A 17,104-nucleotide genomic window follows, 5' to 3' on the forward strand; every position below is an offset into this window, starting at 1 on the left:
ATTTGTGATTTTAAATTGTGATTAACAGGCAAGTTAAGATGTGACGTACGGCAAGAAAGTGGATCATTGTATAAAACTTAATTAAGCGGTAAAGATTATAGAGTGGAAAGTTAGACAATGGAATAGTTTTCATAAGGCGTTTTTTAATCAATAACGTTAGTCAAAAGTGGCAATCAAACTTAGTGCTTGATGGGAAATAGATAAGTAGGCTTGTTCCTTATGGCAAAAGGTTCTAAAAGGGTTGTGGCCTAAGTGAGAGATCAAGTGGATGACTTTTGAAGTCAGCTTAGGTGTTAACTTGTATTCAACGCAAAATGTGGCAAATGATTATCATGGATTTAACTTCTCAAAAAGTGTAAAAATCTCGGAATTTGATTAACCGATATGCAATAGCCAAAAATCTTGTGTAAAGAAATTTGGATGTTGCTGAGAGGAGAGCGCTATTTTAAACAGTTTAAAAAATATTTAAATCAATAGCAAGTATTTTTTAGAGCACACTGAGTAGGCAAATCCTTTTGTTGAGACAGTGGACATCTCGGATTCAAAAAATGCTTAGTTTTCTTTTAAGGAATGCAGCGACATAGAGAAAGAAAGCGACAAAGAATGTTATTATCTACAAAATTTAATAGCAACTAAAGCAATCAAATAGTGCTGAAATAAGTTAATTTCATGGATGAAAAGTTTGGTATTTTGGAATACAGTTTTCATTGCCTACTTTAAAGGGCAATTAAAATGTAGAGTCAGACACACACACACACACGCACACTCCGAACACACAGAAACACATTGAGTGAATAAAGCACTTAAAAGTCATCAAAAACTCATAACTAATTCATTAAAGCAAGTTGAAAAAAATACACTGACCACACACACACACATACACACACTTAAACACTCACTCACTCATTGACATTTACACACATTGCTCAGTTTTTTGTTGCCTACTTAGCGGAGCAAGTATTTTGTTTGCATCAAAGAGTTATAAAAGCAGAGAGAGAGAGGAATTTGTGGCATTCACTTAACCACAGCATGATTTTGGGGTTTCTTCACTCATTCCCTTTTTTAGTCGTTTCCTCATTAGCATTATTGTCTTGCTCTGAGTGTGTGTGTGGGTGTTTGTGTCTCTCCCATTCTATCTCTCCCTTTGTCGAGCTGTCTCTTTTGCACATTTGCAAATGAGATTTTCATTAACGTTATTAATATTTTCATTGTTGAGCATTTTCCTTTCTGTCTGTTTACTTATGTGTGTGTGTCTGGGTATGCGTGTCTGCTTGTGTGTGTGCGTGTAATAATAACTTTATTATGACGTTTGTCTTGTTTGTTGTTCATACTTGTTGGTTTTTTACATTTTTCATGGCTTAATAATTGGTCATTTCACTTGCAGCTGCCTTTTGTTTGTTTTAATTTCTTTTTATTCTTTTTTATTGTTTGCTGTTAACAATTATAAGGCCACTTAAATAAATTTTATTGCTGTCAGGCCGTTTTTTTTCTTATTTTGTCTTTGGTCTCCAGCTTCTTCTACGTTCTTCATTGTTTGGCCGCCTTGCTAACAAATTGACAATTATGTTCTGGCCCCTCCCGCAAGGATTCCTTCGTCCATTCCCTAACCGAATAAAAATGACAAACGAGCGAGCGAAAAGTTTTACTTGCCATTTATTAGCTTGAAAAGTTTCTACTTTTGGTGTGATTTTGATTTAGCCTTGGGGCTGGCTATAAAACCTTCAAATGGCTAATGAAGTTTGTTATGGCAATCACAATGAACAGAAATAGAAGAGAGAGAGAGAGAGAGAGTGAGACAAAGTGCTTTGGCAGGGTTAAACGATAAACTGTTTATAAGATATCAAGATATTTTTCCGAAATTTATGCGTTAAGTATTTAAAATTTGTCAATTCTGTTGATGACGCTAATTATCATAGAGCACAGAACAATTTAGTTCTTTGACTTCTGTATTAATGGGAACATTAAAACTTCAAGAAGATAAAGTTAAAAAAGGTCAACTAAACATTAAATTTTAGCTTTGAGTTTTATATATTGATGTAGTCACGTTGGCTTAGGTAATTTTCCTTACACTTTTCCAGGTGATAAACGGGAACACTTCTACTTATAATTTATTGTGTATTATTTCAGCTTTTTTCATCAATGAGTTTAGTGCCAAAAGCCATCAAAATCATTTTAATTCAATTTTGTCAAGTATTTGGGTCAAAAATGTTTGGCGACTTTCCAAAAATTTTCTTTTGCGATTCCCCAACACATCGTATGGTGTATCCTTTATAATTTAGCTACTACTTAATATCATTAGGCGTTAGCCAAATGATTTAACACAGACAGACGTCGCCTGCCACGCCCCTCTCACAAGCACATATGCATAATATAAACAATTACAAAACAACAACAAAAACTAATGACTGTCATGACTGCGATGATGGCAGTCAGGCCATTCTATCCAGGAAAGGGAAAGGAAGACACGACAATGTCAGTCAGGAAAAATCAAATTTGTCAACTTTGTGCGCACATGTGTGTGTGTGTGTATAAGCAAGTGTGTGTTGTTGTAAACACAATAAAAATTACACTTAATTTGGCATTTAAGTGGCGACGACGCCGCCAAACAACAAAGACACTGAAGCACTTTTCCAACCCTCAAGGAAAAAAAGGGCAAGAGAAGCAAAGGAAAAAGGGAAATATCCGTAGAGGGCAAAGCCATAAAAAGGCATTCATTCGAGTGTCTCGAGTGTTAAGTGTTAAGTATCATTATGTAATGTGACATTTAAACAAAAGCTGAATGAGATTTGCCGTTGACGTGTGAAAAAACCAAATGGTAGGCCAAAAATCCCTCCCAAAAAAGGAAAAGAAAAAAGCAAAAAGAAAACACGAAAGTCAAGTGGTTGTTAGTGGAAACTATAACAGGGAATAAAATAGGCGGCGAATATAGTAAGAGAATCCATTATAATGCCAGATGACAGATAAAACGCAAAACATAATGAGTTATTTTCCATAAGCAAAGATCATTTGTCAGTCAGCCAGCCAGTCAGTCAGGCAAGCAGGCAGCAAAAACAACAACTTTAATGCCATAAAAGGGGCTAGGGAACGAGGGAGTTTTTATATATCTCTCTCTCCTCTATTCAACATTATTTTTAGATACATCAATGGAATCTGTTGAAAGAACGCAGACTCACTTTATCATGCAAGTTAGGGGAAACGAGAGATTTCGCTCCACATGAACTAAAACATGGGAATTTATAATATTTGAATACTTTTGCAAGTAGTATTTACTTTACTTCTGAAGTAGGATTTAACATTAATTTTTCAGACTTTAATCTTTATCAAAAATTAACCATATGATAATCTCTATAGATAGAAGATACTAAAGACAGGAAGCCAATTAATAATCATAAACATATATATCATTTAGAATTAATTTTTTTGGAGTTATTATAGTTTACTTAAATATGCTCTCACAAAGAAGCTGTGAAACTTTTAGCCAATATAAGCAAATATCGAAAGACCTCTAGTTTATATACCCCAAGATCTTAATACAATTACAACTTAATGTAATGTTCGGTAAAAGAAATCATAAAACCTATTTGGGATATGGAGCTAAGCTTCCCAGAGACTTAAGGCATTTGTCGGTTTATAAATTAACTAAAATTTGTTTTGCATTCAAATTGTAAATTATTTTTGGAACTATCTTTCTTCGTCTTATTGGAACTCGAACTCTTAGGTTTTGTTTAAACCTTTCATCAGCAGATTTCAATTTTCCCATCAAATTTTCCAATGAGTTTAGTTTTTCCTTAATAATAGCATTTCAAGTTTTCTATTTTCGGCTGACCTAATGGGAAATTGTTAATATGTTCCATTCCCCTTAGTAAGATAAGTACTACAAGATGAGTAAGTACAATTTCACGGCCGACACCCTCGAATTGATTTGCCACCGCTTTTCTTTCTATATTTCCACTTGTTTAGCTCTCAGTTCGAAAAGCATCGATAAGATCGATTTTTATTTGTGCACTTTAAAGATTGAAACTTCATAAAAGCGGAAACGGAGGGCAGGGCAATAAAACTAAAACGATTTACGCTTCGCTTCATCGCTTAATGGGGAGGCGTTAGAGCGTGTGGGCGTGGTCAGAGAGAAAGAGAGAAACATGCCCTTAGCTTATCTGTACTGATTAGCAATTAGCACGTGTCTTTTGTTGGCCACCAAGCACCCAAAGCTGAGCAACAAGAGAAATCCTCCACCAACATTGAATTATTATTGCGAAGGTCAATCGGACGGGCGGGCAGCATGATGTTCAATGTCCATGGGTCGTCCTCTCTAACCCCCCTCATGATGTCCTGTCCCGCATCAAGGCGTCGGTCCGGAGATTAATGATGTTCCCTTGAAGAGCACGAATCGTGGGCATCGTTATTAGCGTTTTCGGTCATGTGGGTTCGGGTTACGGTCTTTCCCTTTCTCCCTAACAGAAGACAGCCCTGCTGATGGGTGATGGGAGATGGCTGCTCTGTGCAGTGGCATAAATCAAGCAGATTATCAGGTAGCGATAGTCAGTGGAAAGGATTTGCATATGAAATTTAGTTGACAGCGACAGCAGCAACGTTTTTCCTGAGTGTTTTTTTGTTGCTGCTACTTTTCGAAGGGACGGAACTGAAAGAAGAAGCTCATTATTCACTATTTTTTTTTTGTTAAGAGTGTCCTGTTTGAGGATGCAACCAATTAGATGATTATTTCTGTTAAAATTAAATGTACTGTAAAGAGTTTTAACTAGGAATTAAATGAAAGAAAGATGACAATTTCTTAAAGCTCGTTGGTTACATAAAAATATAACTTATAGGAAATTGGAAGAATTCAGAAGTAAACACTTAATGTTATATACGAACTTATACAACAACTAAAGGTTAGTTAAAGCTTTTGTTGGTTGGATCGATTAAAGTTTTTGGAGGTTTGATTTTGATGACTTTCATTTACTTGATTTAAACTTAAAAAAATAATTTACTTAAGGTTTTCTGTTTTGTTCCTTTAACTACCAGCTGCATCGATTTAGTTGACTAGCTGTCTTTTGAAGTCATTTTTAGTCAAAGATCTTAAAAGGTATATTAGAAAAACTAATTTTTAAAGTAAGACTAAACGATGGTTATATATTAGACGATATAGTCATAGTCTATACCTACTAACTTGCTATGCCGCAACTTTGAAGTGGAGTGGAGTGGGAGTGGAAATGGATCATTTCGCAAAAGTATCTTAGACATCAACTGATGACTTAATTTTTTTTAATTGAGGTAAAATAAATTTTCATAAACTCTTTGGACAAACCATGTCTGATTGAGTCAACTCTTAACTCATTCTCAACCATGGCTATAATTAACAATTTGGAAAATTTGCATGATGGTTTTGTTTCTGACATGACCTTGCTCAAGCTCTACACACGGACGATGGCTTGCTCACTTGTTGGTTTGGATTTTTCTTAAAAATGTTCGGTTTATAGCCTGCCATTTACACAAGATATTTTCCTTTGGGGGTGGAAAGGGGAAGGAGTTTTCCCTCTTTCACCATGGCCATGTCATGAATCCGAGGCCTTTTCGCGACCATAACCGCTGGTTTTAATTAAATTAACAACGCTGAATTGTCAAAAGCAGGAAAATTTGTATCATGGCATACGACGGACACGTCAACGGAAAGTTGAAGGTAGAACAACCTTATTAAAAACGTGTCAAAAACATTTTTTCATAAATATTTCAGGTAAAGTTGTTCACTTCTGTACATACATATATATATATGTATATATATATATTTCTTTTTCGCCTTGTCTCGTTTTTCGGCGGCATGTCAAAATGCCAAAACCAAAGTGTCAAAGTGTTTTGTGGCAAAAAAAGGTTACGAAATCAATAAGCTGAAGAACTTTGTTAACAACTATGTAGAGAAGGGAGGGGAGTAGACAGCCTGGACTGAATTTGATGTGTCCGAAAGTCTATCTTTAAGAGCAACAAGTTTATAAATATACAAAAAAACAGAAAAGAAAATAAGAACAAAATGCAAATTCAAAAAGCTCAAGCTTAGGCCAATAAAAATGCCAGACGACAAATGAATATTTATGGCAGTAAAAGGGAACGATTCAAAGATGGGCAGGAAAATATGTAGGGGAAAGAGGGTAAGGCATTGGAAAATCGTTTAAGGTCAGAAATGTATTTCAGAGTTTGTTGTTGAAAGATTTAAGTGCTCATAAAATCAAAATTGTTTACATTTGCCTTCATACATAAGAAAACATGTAATAATATCAAATTTGCTAATCTGAAAAACAAAAGCATAGCAGGTTATTGATGAAGTTTCAAATTGGATTTTCCCTCTTTGACTGAGTTAAAGCTGAGGAAAATATAAACAATTGCCTATAATAAATGCAAATAAAATATAAAGACTTTGGTTTTATTTTTTCATATATTTTCTTTCAAGAATTGTAGCTTATTTCAATTAAGGATAAATTTAACTTGTTTCTTTGTGATTAGAAAATTTAAACATAATTTTCGTAAGCAATTTAAATTCTGTTCCATTTAGACAGCGTTTTAAATAGTTGGCATTTTAGTTTAAAATGCAAAATACTAAACAAGTTTTTAGTTTAATAAAGTTTCTGTCTTTTGATCTAAAAAAAGTTTGGTGTAATGCAGTTTTTTTATTTTTTTTATGGTCTGGTTTTTTAAATGGAAAAGTAAAAAATAGTATAAAGTTTAAAATTCTTTTAAATTTTGTTTTGCAAAAAATTTTTAAATTGTGAAAAATGGTAGTTTATTAGAGTATTTTATACATTAATACATTTTATGATCAAGAATTGAAGCCATAATTTCGAATTTTCGGATTAGATAACTTCAAGAGTCAACTATATCTTGAAGAAATCTCCAAACCATTAATAACATATTGAGTTTACATTTTATAAGATACATAAGTTGATTCTGAATTTAATTTTGCATTTTACTGGATTTGGAACTGATTGAGGGTTTGTCAAGGCAAATAAATATCGTAAAAGTAAAATATTTCTTCTGCAAATGAGAATTTATCTATGAGCGTAATCATTTAAGAATGCAATATTTGGGATATCAATATATTAGATATACTTATATGTATACATTGTTTTCCTTGTCGAAGATTTTGTCCCCGTCGTAAAGTCAACTTTGTCGAAATGCCGATAAACCGTGTGTGTGTGACTGTGTGTGTTTGCCCTTTTTCTTTTTGTCAGGACTTTCTTGGGGGTTTTCCCCCCTCTGTAAAACTTTTCCCTCTAATAAAATAAAAATAACACACGATATCAATAAGCGGGACAAATAAAATCAATTGTTATGATGCCATAACATATCACGCCCTCACATCAGACCCAAAACAGAGAGAATAGAAAGTAAGGAAAACACATACGTGAGGTTTATTTTGAAGCACCGAAGTTTTTATACCCTGGTCAATATTTTTATATAAAGTCTAAAGAAGTTTTGAAAGTCTATTATTTGGATTTGGTTTCGTATCAGTTTTCAGATCAGTAAGAGTAAATAGATTGATTTATCGTCCAGGTAGGGATAAACTTCTAATCGACCCCTCTTGTAAGGGTAACAGGAACAAGTCACCCTGCAGTGCAATGCGATCGAAAGTTTTTCTACTGGGTTTCCACCCCCTTTTTGGCGCTCATCTTGTTGTTTTAGTTCGCCTTTTTTGTATTTTGTCTGCGTTGGCGAAAACTTCTCACCCTTGAGGCGAGCAATTTTTATTTTTCTTCTTGTAGAACGACTTTGCGACTTGGGATAAACAAAGCCATAATTCAAGCAACGGTTTACCCGCCAGCAGAGCAGAGCATGGCCCACGACTTGCATAAACAAATTGTGCTCAAGTGTACTTACTGTACGGTGGAATCCTCTATACATACATACATACATATATGGAATCCAGAGTTCTGATTCTTCTGCAGGCCATGTGCTCGTCAAGCTACAGCGTAAACATGATAGATTTATAGTTGGCTTTGTTTTCTGTGGTCGTCCTCAGCAGCAGCAGCGGCGACATTGCAGTTCGCCAAATAACGTGTAGCATACTTAATGGCGTTCATCGGTGGTTGGACGGGCTGGGGGATTATATTGGAGTTAGAGCGTGAGCTAAAGCTGAAGCTGCTTAAGCTTATCGCAGCTCGTAAACATATGAGTAGGGGAAATGGTGTAATGCCTGGGTGTTGGGCTATATAGACCCACATGAACTGGACCACACAGATCTCTTATGCTGTGGCTGCAATCTCTACGCCGGCTACGGGTTACTCAGCACTTGACTTTGTTTTCGTCAATAAATTTCCGACAAGTTTTTTCTTTCCTTTCCATCCACTCTTTTCACATTTTCTTTGTTTTATTTTTTTTTGCCTTTACATCCGGAACCAAAAACCGCATGTTGGGCGCCTGTTGGTATGCCACAGCAGTTTGTTTTTTTTTGTGCTCGCTTGGCGCCTGAATGTAGGCAAAAATTCCTTGTGCAAATTTGCGTTTAAATGGCGTGTTAACATTTAAATGTTATTTTTACGCCTAATAAAATGGCTCCATAAAAAATTCGGCAACAATAAAGAAAAAGTTTTCTGATTCGTTTGAAAAGTTGTGATATTTTGTTGCTATGTACACATACAAATGTGAAAAGATTTTCATGTGCAAATCGTTTAACTGAATAAAGATAATCCCAGACTAAAATGTTTAACAAAAAGTGACTAAGCTATGGCAATAAAGTGGTCGGAATTCCAGTGAATACCTTTTAAATATTATACTAGGAGTGATTGACAGTTGTTGAAATAAAAGATTAGTCATAATGACAAAAGATATCGTAGCTAATTAGATGTAACACTAGACTTGATCAGAAAATTGTTCATCTTTTTGGAAAATTTTTCATTAAATTTTTGCAAATTTTATATAATATTATTGCATATCCTTCCACTGATCGGTGAAAACGCTTAGTAGGTAGAAATGGAGCTGCAGTCAAAGGGTTTGCTCCCAAAAGTATGCTAGACATTTTCTTTGTGAAAAGTATGTATTTGCCTTCTTTTTGTTTTGTTGCTCTTCTGTTGCTTATGCAAATTGTTTTGGCTAATTTTGTAACAAATCCCTTCATTTCGGTCGCTTAGTGAACCTTTCAGACCAGCCTTTTCGCAATCTTCCTTATCTAGTCTGCTTTTTCCTTTTGATTTAACACAAAGAACAAGAAAGGGGGACAAGAAAGCAAAAGAAAGTTATTCAGTTTACTTTCTTTATAAGTCAACTTTATTTTTCGCTTAATGCGCTTGAACGAATTGGGCGTTTTGGTTCTTATTCGTTTGTTTGGTATTATTGTTTTAACATTTTTTTTTTGTTGTTGCTCCTTCCGTTTTTTTTTATTTTGATGCAAAAAGATTCTGTTGTTTTGGTATCTGGCGAATAGCTTTGTTTTGCTGTGTGTCCTTAACTAAAATCCTTCGGGCTTGCCTTTTGCAAGAGAATCTTATTCTACAGAAATGTCTTTAGGAAATGTTTTTCTTTTCTCTATCAAAAAAAAAATATCTGCAACAAAAGTGGCCAATTTCAGCAGAGATGTGAGGCGATTAAAGGAAACAATTTTGCGAATCTGCTGAGAGTTATTTAACGAATGAATGAAAAAGGAGATTTTCGTATGTTTAGCTAATTAAATTTTATCAGTTTCATATTAAAGAGGAAAATAGTTGCAAGTCGATAAGGTTTGAATGTATTTTCAAAATCATTAATTGTAATTTCTACCACTTTGTTGTCTATTAAAACGAAACCTTCTTAAAAATATGTTAAAAAAATATCAATAGCCATTTAGCATTTTATTTTTTAAACTGGATTCATTCTAATAAGAATATTAATAAGTAAGTGAGTCAACTTATGGACTGTTTTAAACGATTCTAGAGCTTAAATTTCTCACTAAAATTTTAATTTGTTTTCTAAAGCCAAAGCAATTAAAAGAAATTTGAAATTGAGAATATATATAGGTAAGTATAGAGTATAGTAATAAGTTGTTTGTTTTAAATATGAAATATTCAAATAAAAAAAATTGAAAAATTGTCAAAGAAAAGTGAAAACTGCTTAGTTTATGCAGTTGCATAATGAAATGTTGTTCCTACGATTTAAAGCCCTGAGAAGTATGCTACGAATATGCGGGTAGGTGCATTTCACCCATCACTTTGCTCTCTCTCTCTATCGCTCTCTCTGTTGCTCTCTGTCCAATCTCAGCTGTATACAGTTGTTTTTTCCATTTTGTTTTTGCTATGAACATGGCATGTAACTGGGAGCATGCCTGGATGCCGCTTAAAGGACTCGACTCGCGACGCCAAGGTCCTTTATCAAAGCGAAAGTTGTTGCACAGTTGCATGGCCAACACACTAGCTTCAGCTGGTAAAACCGCCCTCGTCGCCCACTTTACTCTCTCGCCCACTCTTTCACCTACACGCTAGCAGGTCAATTATCGCGCTTTGCATGCCACGAACAGTTGTCCTAAGTTGCAGCATGCCCCACACCCTTTGCTCCAGCTGCTGCTGCTGCTGCTGCTTGTTGCCTGCTGGCTATGCTATCTACTGCTATATAGTAAAAAAAAAAATGAAATAAAACTGAAAGCCAAACAAATTTGTAGCTTGAAGTTGCCCCATTGAGTTGGCCTTGTATCTGTTTGTTTGTTGGTTTGTTTTGGTTGTTTGCTTTTTGGTTTGTTTAGCCCGCGGTTAGCCATTGCTATGAACAAGTTTTACTTATATTTCTTCTCATACTGAAGCTTTTTTGTTGTTGTTGGATGATTTTTTTTTTAGGTACTGCCAACGCTAATTAGGCATTACGTATCTTCTAGCCACACTAAATTGCGCTAATCATAAAGCACGCACACTAAACCCATCCACACACCCACACACACTAGCATTTATGTAAAAGTTGTCTATCTCATTCCTACTATATCCCCTTCTCTAGTTGTGTATGTGCTCTTTGGTTTGTTTCAAGTGCCATGCAGCCACCGCTGCCATGTAAATTATGCCACCACCAACAACAACAACAACAACAACAACAACAACAACAACAACAACAACAACAACAACAACAACAACAACTGCACTTCAAGAATTGTGGCAATGTGCACTCAGCGTCATTTAGTGTTGCATGCCTTCTGCCAATCCTCCCCCTCCCCCTCCCTCATTTCACCATCCTCACTACTTGCCCTTGCCCTGCCATGCCTCTTCAGTGCCTAAGCCATATTGTGCTTGCCATTGTGCCCCTTACATAGTTTGTGGCGCGTGCAACGAAGTGACTAAGTTCCCTCTATATATATATATGTGTGTGCGTGTAGTACGCATCCTGGGTGTGATTGAGTGTGTGTGGTCCATGTGTGAGATTACTTTTTGTTCGTTTCGCTCGCAAGGTTTTTTCTCTTTGGTTTTTTGAAGTTGAATTCCTGTTAAGTGCCTCGAAAGGTTCACAGCCATAGATGACTATTAATTGGTGCGGTTTAACTGGCCAATGGGCAAGCAAAAGCAATAAATGAGCCACCAGAATACCCTGTAAGTGATATATTTTAGCTTGATTAACTGATTGTTGAGTGTTATCAATTTTTGGAAACTCATTATAAAAATGTAATGAAACTTATCTAACAATAAGACAAATACCTGTACCTGACTGTAACTTGTATCAAATTTGCTTGTTTTATTTTTAAGAATTTTATATTTGTTTTAATAAAAAAGGGAGGATATATTTAGCGTGTCATTCTGTCAACTGTAATACTGTTAGAGTTTATTAATCAATTAACATTGCAAATCAATTCCAATAATAGGTATCACATTTAAAATATGAATTGCTCCACTTTTATCTCCTACAATGTCATGTCAATTAATTGTCACTTGAATGTTATCAGCGATAATAAAAAATTTATAAAATTGCATTTAAATGTTACTCCCAAATAAATCAATGTGAAATTTAAATTGAGCAATAAAAACATTATTGTAATACCAAAGTTTTTAGTTCTTGAAAAAATGTATATATTGAATTTTTCAATGGAATCTATATTCATGTGTTTTTTTTTATTTTTATAAAATTATGTTTATAATTTAGTTTTCAAATAGATCAACAGCTTTATTAAATATAAGTTCACAGAATTTATGTGAAAAAGTAAAGCAACATATTTTTTGTTTCCTTAGATGATTAAAAGAACAAAATTGGATTAGCTTCATGTTCTCTATTTATTTTCTCTTGACAGTTAAAGTTATGCCAAACTAAAATGTGAAAATTTAACTATTTCCTTCAATTGAATGCAATTCCTTTTCCAATCCCACAATTTTCACGCTATCCATTAAAATATGTGTAAAATTTTGCATGTTTGATTTGTGCCCTAAGAGTAGGACCATAAAATAAACATAAAATATTTGATTAAAAATTGCATACTCAAAGTAAAATAACAACAAAAATGCTTAAAATAATACACTTACACACACAAACACACATAAAACACATTTGATATGTACCCTCAGGTGGCTTCATGATAGTTTTTTTTTTTTGCTTTGCTTGCATAAACAAAATAAACAAAAATTCACACAAAAATGCAAGAAAATTGCTCTGCCAAGTAACAATAACTGCCAAACGCATGAGACTAGAACAGACCACTAGACAGATATACAAGTAAATACATATACATACATACATACATAGATAGGTAGATACGTATGTATATATTTACCATACACACATATATCTATAGAATATATTTATTTTCTAGTTCGATATGCAAAGCTTATGATAATGCCTTTGAAAATTGCCAAGGGTGTTAATAAAAAGCCGCAACCAAAAAAATCCAATCCCATGTCTTAGCCTCTAGGACCTTCAGTTAGGTCCTTATATAAACACATACAAACACACACACACCATACACACTCGTACTATGGAGATCAATGTTGTTGCTTGGCATCGTTTTGTGTTTTTTGAGTTTTTGTCCTGGAAATTTTTCAATTTCTATAAAAAATACAAAATGAAAAATTGTGCAAAAATATACATAACGTATGCAAAAATAACAAAAGGCCAAAACACAGCCAGAGACTGAAACGATATCAAGACCAAGAAGGCAATAGCACAAAAATTTTAGTTTGCCATTTGTCACTGGGTTGTTCTGAAAGTTTTTCTAATTCAACAAACTTATAAGGACCAAAAAATGTTAAGAAAAACTGTAAGAAAATACATGTGATGACTAAAATAGCATATTAAAGTACTTTAACATACTTGTTGGATAATATTCAAAAACTTACTACTATCTAAGCCCCAATAAAAGCTCTTATTAGAGACAAAAAATAAACCGTACGACCTATTAAATCAAATATATACATATTTACCACATATGACAAAGTTCTCATATAAACAATAAATACAAAATAGAAATTTCTCACAAGTTTGAAAAAAAGAAATAAATAGAAAAACGTCAAACAGCAAGTTAGCACGGATAATAATTTTTATTTGAAAATATTATTTGAAAGCCTCCTTTATTTTATTAAGAAAACTTAAATAGCTTATCTTAATTTAAATTTTCTTTTTTGTATATTATATTTACACAAAAATAGTGTTTGAATGTATCAACTATGATCTCGGATCATTATAATTCGTAGATATACATTTGAAATTTTTGTTATTTATTATTTTTTATTATTTATTTCTTTTAACATTTTCTTTACTCATGAGTACCAGTTGATGAGTTAGTTTTTGGATTTTGATTTTCTGGAATCTATGTTTTATGTTCAATTATTCAAATTGGAATTTATAGTATGAACATCCTGTTATTTCAAAATCAGAAGATCGAAAATTCTTCCCAAAATAATGTGAACGGCTGATAACTTGGTTTATTATAAAAATTTTTGAACATAAAAGGCTTGAATTAGATTATAAAAAATATTCCATTTTGATTTGAATGCTTTAGGTTTAAAAAAACTCATTTTAATTAGAAAATTGTTACGACCATTAGCCGTTGAATTTCAATCATTGGGATGAGATTATCAATTGTGCTATTATATTCACTATATATAATGAAATATTTTTCCGCATTCCTGATTTAGAGTAAAGTTTCTATTAAACATGCTGCTTGATTCTATGAATATATTGTACTTTTTAGATCCAAATTCTGTTTAACGCATTAATAGTAGTTAATTTATTAAAGTTGCATATTCCAATAAATTAATTAGATTTATATGTCAAGCCAATCCCGCAGTAGATCCTGGTAAAGTCATTAACTGATTGGGATTTTTGCCTAGTCAATGCGACGTTGCCAAAATGACCAAAAAATATTAATCCATTTATCATATTACAAACTGTTCAATAGACCCTCGATGCTTGCTTCATCATCACTCACGCTGCATACTTTTTCATGTTCATGCGGCCTTATGCATAAGTAATATCATGTTAGTGTCAATAGTTGTCAACGAAACGTTGTTGACAGGACATCCCCGGCGCCTTCCACGCCTTCGCATGAGGGCGCCCATGCCTAGCACCTAAGACCTGTCTACTTCCCATGATTGTGTTATTTCTTCTATTTTTTTTTCGCTGGCAGTTCGTTATCTTACTTATTTGAAGTCAGACAGACAGACCGACTGGGAGAGGGAGTGAGGCCAGGAGTGAACCATATGCTCTACTCCACACCCATTGTATTATTTTAGATTGGCATTACTACTTACGAGTTCTATGTACCATATTTTCGAGGGTAAAGGTTGATGGTTAAAGGGGAGGCGGGGAGGGTTGTCGTTGTCGGCTCCTTCAGCTAAATACAACAAGCTCGTTAGTTTTGCTCTTGGCGTTTCGTTTTATTTCGTTTATTTCGCAGTTTTTTTTTTGCCCGTTGCCTTTGCCAACTTCCGGCGAGGCTCGGATGTTACCCCACGGCATGTCCTTCAAGCAAACGCCTTACCGAGTTACTCTAACGCATGCCTGTCCGTCCCAATGTGTGAGTGTGTGTGTGTGTGTGTTTGTGCTGGTTATCTTGGTAAGAGTAAGGACCATGGCCAGGGCCACATATGTTACTTTATTGGCATTCAATTTGAGTTATCGCTATTTTTTCCTGTTCATATGCGTTTTTTTCACTTATTTTTTGTTGCTGTTGTTATTGTACCCTTCCATTCTGGAAATGAATTTTCTACTTTTCACATCGTCCATTTCCATTGTTGTTTCTGTATGTCGGTCTCTCTCGGTGTCTCTGTGTGTGTGTGTGTGTGATTGGGTGTGTGTTTGTTGCTATTGCATCATGTTGAATGCAACCTCTGGGCTAGTCTGAGATTTCAACGTTCGTTTTATGTTTGGTTTTGGTTTTTTTTTTTCTGGGTTTTCTCCTTTTTTGCGGCGTCTTGTATCTGGGCACGTTTTTCTATATAATCACATTTTATTTGAACTTTTATTTCACTTTATTTGATTTCATTTCTATGCCATTTTCAGTTTGAATGTTTTCATTTGTTTTGTGTTGGTATATTTTGCTTTTCTTTCTACACATTTTGTTTGTTGTCCAAAGTTTCTCTTTAACATACACGTAAACACAGAAAGTTCAAAGTTTATTTATATTGATTGGCTATTGGGGTCATTTGGGTATAGTGCATAGATTCCTTTTTTTTTTTCTATTTTTGTTGTCTATGCTAAATGTTTGATTGATCTAAGTTCAAGTTATATTTAATTAAAAATACTAAAAGAAATCTTCGACTTTGGCATTATTGTTTAACAAGAAATTTCATTTTGTTGACAGACTTCAATTGATTTAGATAGATTTTTTTATTTGTAATAAAAAAAAGGCTGGAAAGTCCTGAAAACACTTTTTTTAGTCACCGTAAGCCACGTAATCTTAAGAAAATGTTATATGCCTTATGTAGTAACGTCATTAGTTAGGGCTCTAAATGTGTTTTTAACTTTCATAGATTTTGTGCTTCATATTTTTTATAGAAATAGTTTTGATATTATGATAAATCAGCCAATATGTATATGGGTTACTAGATAGGATTCAATCTTATGAACGTACTCCAAGCTATAGATGGAATTACTAGCAGGCTGAAAATAATTCAAGTTTGAGTTTTATTCTAGATACTTAAGTAAGGATAAGTAAGCAATGGCTTATTAAAACTCATTCATAGACCGCTACGATTTCATGTTATTTATGTTTTTAATAGTTTTAACACTAAATTCCTTCCATACTGTCATTATTACTTCCTTAAAGAGTGAACCTCTCCAACAACCACACTAATCATATATGATTTGGTTCAGGTGCAAATGTTGTAGGTTTAGTATACCCAAATGATTTATTTTTTTGCTGACATAGCAAAATCTTAAAGCCTATTAAATAAAGTGTCCCTATTCACTTGAAAGTAACTGTATTCACGTCAAGTTTTCTAACCAATTATATACCTACTAATTGTAATTCTACTGCATACTGCTTATACTTAGGCTTAAGCTAATGTCACTTAGCTAAACCACTATTTGACTTTATAGAAAGGTTGAATAAATTGACAGTATTCGCTTTAATTGAATGTGGTCAAAAATGATTGCAAAATAAGAACATTTCCTAAAAGACTTCGCATTGCCCTGAACAATTCAGGCTACTTGCTTTACCTTCTGTTCGTGTGTGTGGCTTCTTGTGAAATTGTTTTCAATGCTTTGTTTTGCATAATTTAAACAATTTCCTACATTCTCTATTGCTTTTTAATTTATTTGTATTTATTGAGGCATAGACACACACACACACACACACATGCACTCCTTTTTCAACCCCAAACCAGATTTCAATCTCCATCGGGTATGTCTGCTGTGCGGCGTTGAAACCCAGTTCCATTTTCTCTCATTCTCATTAATATGCAATAACATTCATAAGGACCTTGTGCAGAGTTTACTTTACCCAAAAGTGGTGAAGTCTTGTGGAGTCTGTGGGCCATTGCCCATTCTATTAATTAAACACAAGCCGAAGAGGAGTCCGAAATGTGAGACAGTACAGTGCAAAGCCTGAGAATGTCCTTGGGGTGTAAACAAATACGCGACTGCCACGCGCCAGTCATTAAATTTTTGAGAATCGTGGTATGGCAGGCGGCACTCGAGAGGTTCGCGGCTTTTGAACTTTTTTTTTCGTCTGCTTGTATTTTTTTGG

General features: G+C 34.1%; 1 protein-coding gene across 1 annotated transcript in view; it reads left to right on the top strand.

The window, feature by feature from the left end:
• The window catches only part of LOC6642480 (neurotrimin), a 74,015-nt gene that overhangs the window by 1,631 nt on the left and 55,280 nt on the right, over nt 1-17,104 (top strand). The gene's annotated exons all lie outside the window — the stretch shown is intronic.

This window comes from Drosophila willistoni, assembly GCF_018902025.1.
Source record: "Drosophila willistoni isolate 14030-0811.24 chromosome 2R unlocalized genomic scaffold, UCI_dwil_1.1 Seg167, whole genome shotgun sequence".
Classification (NCBI taxonomy): domain Eukaryota; kingdom Metazoa; phylum Arthropoda; class Insecta; order Diptera; family Drosophilidae; genus Drosophila; species Drosophila willistoni.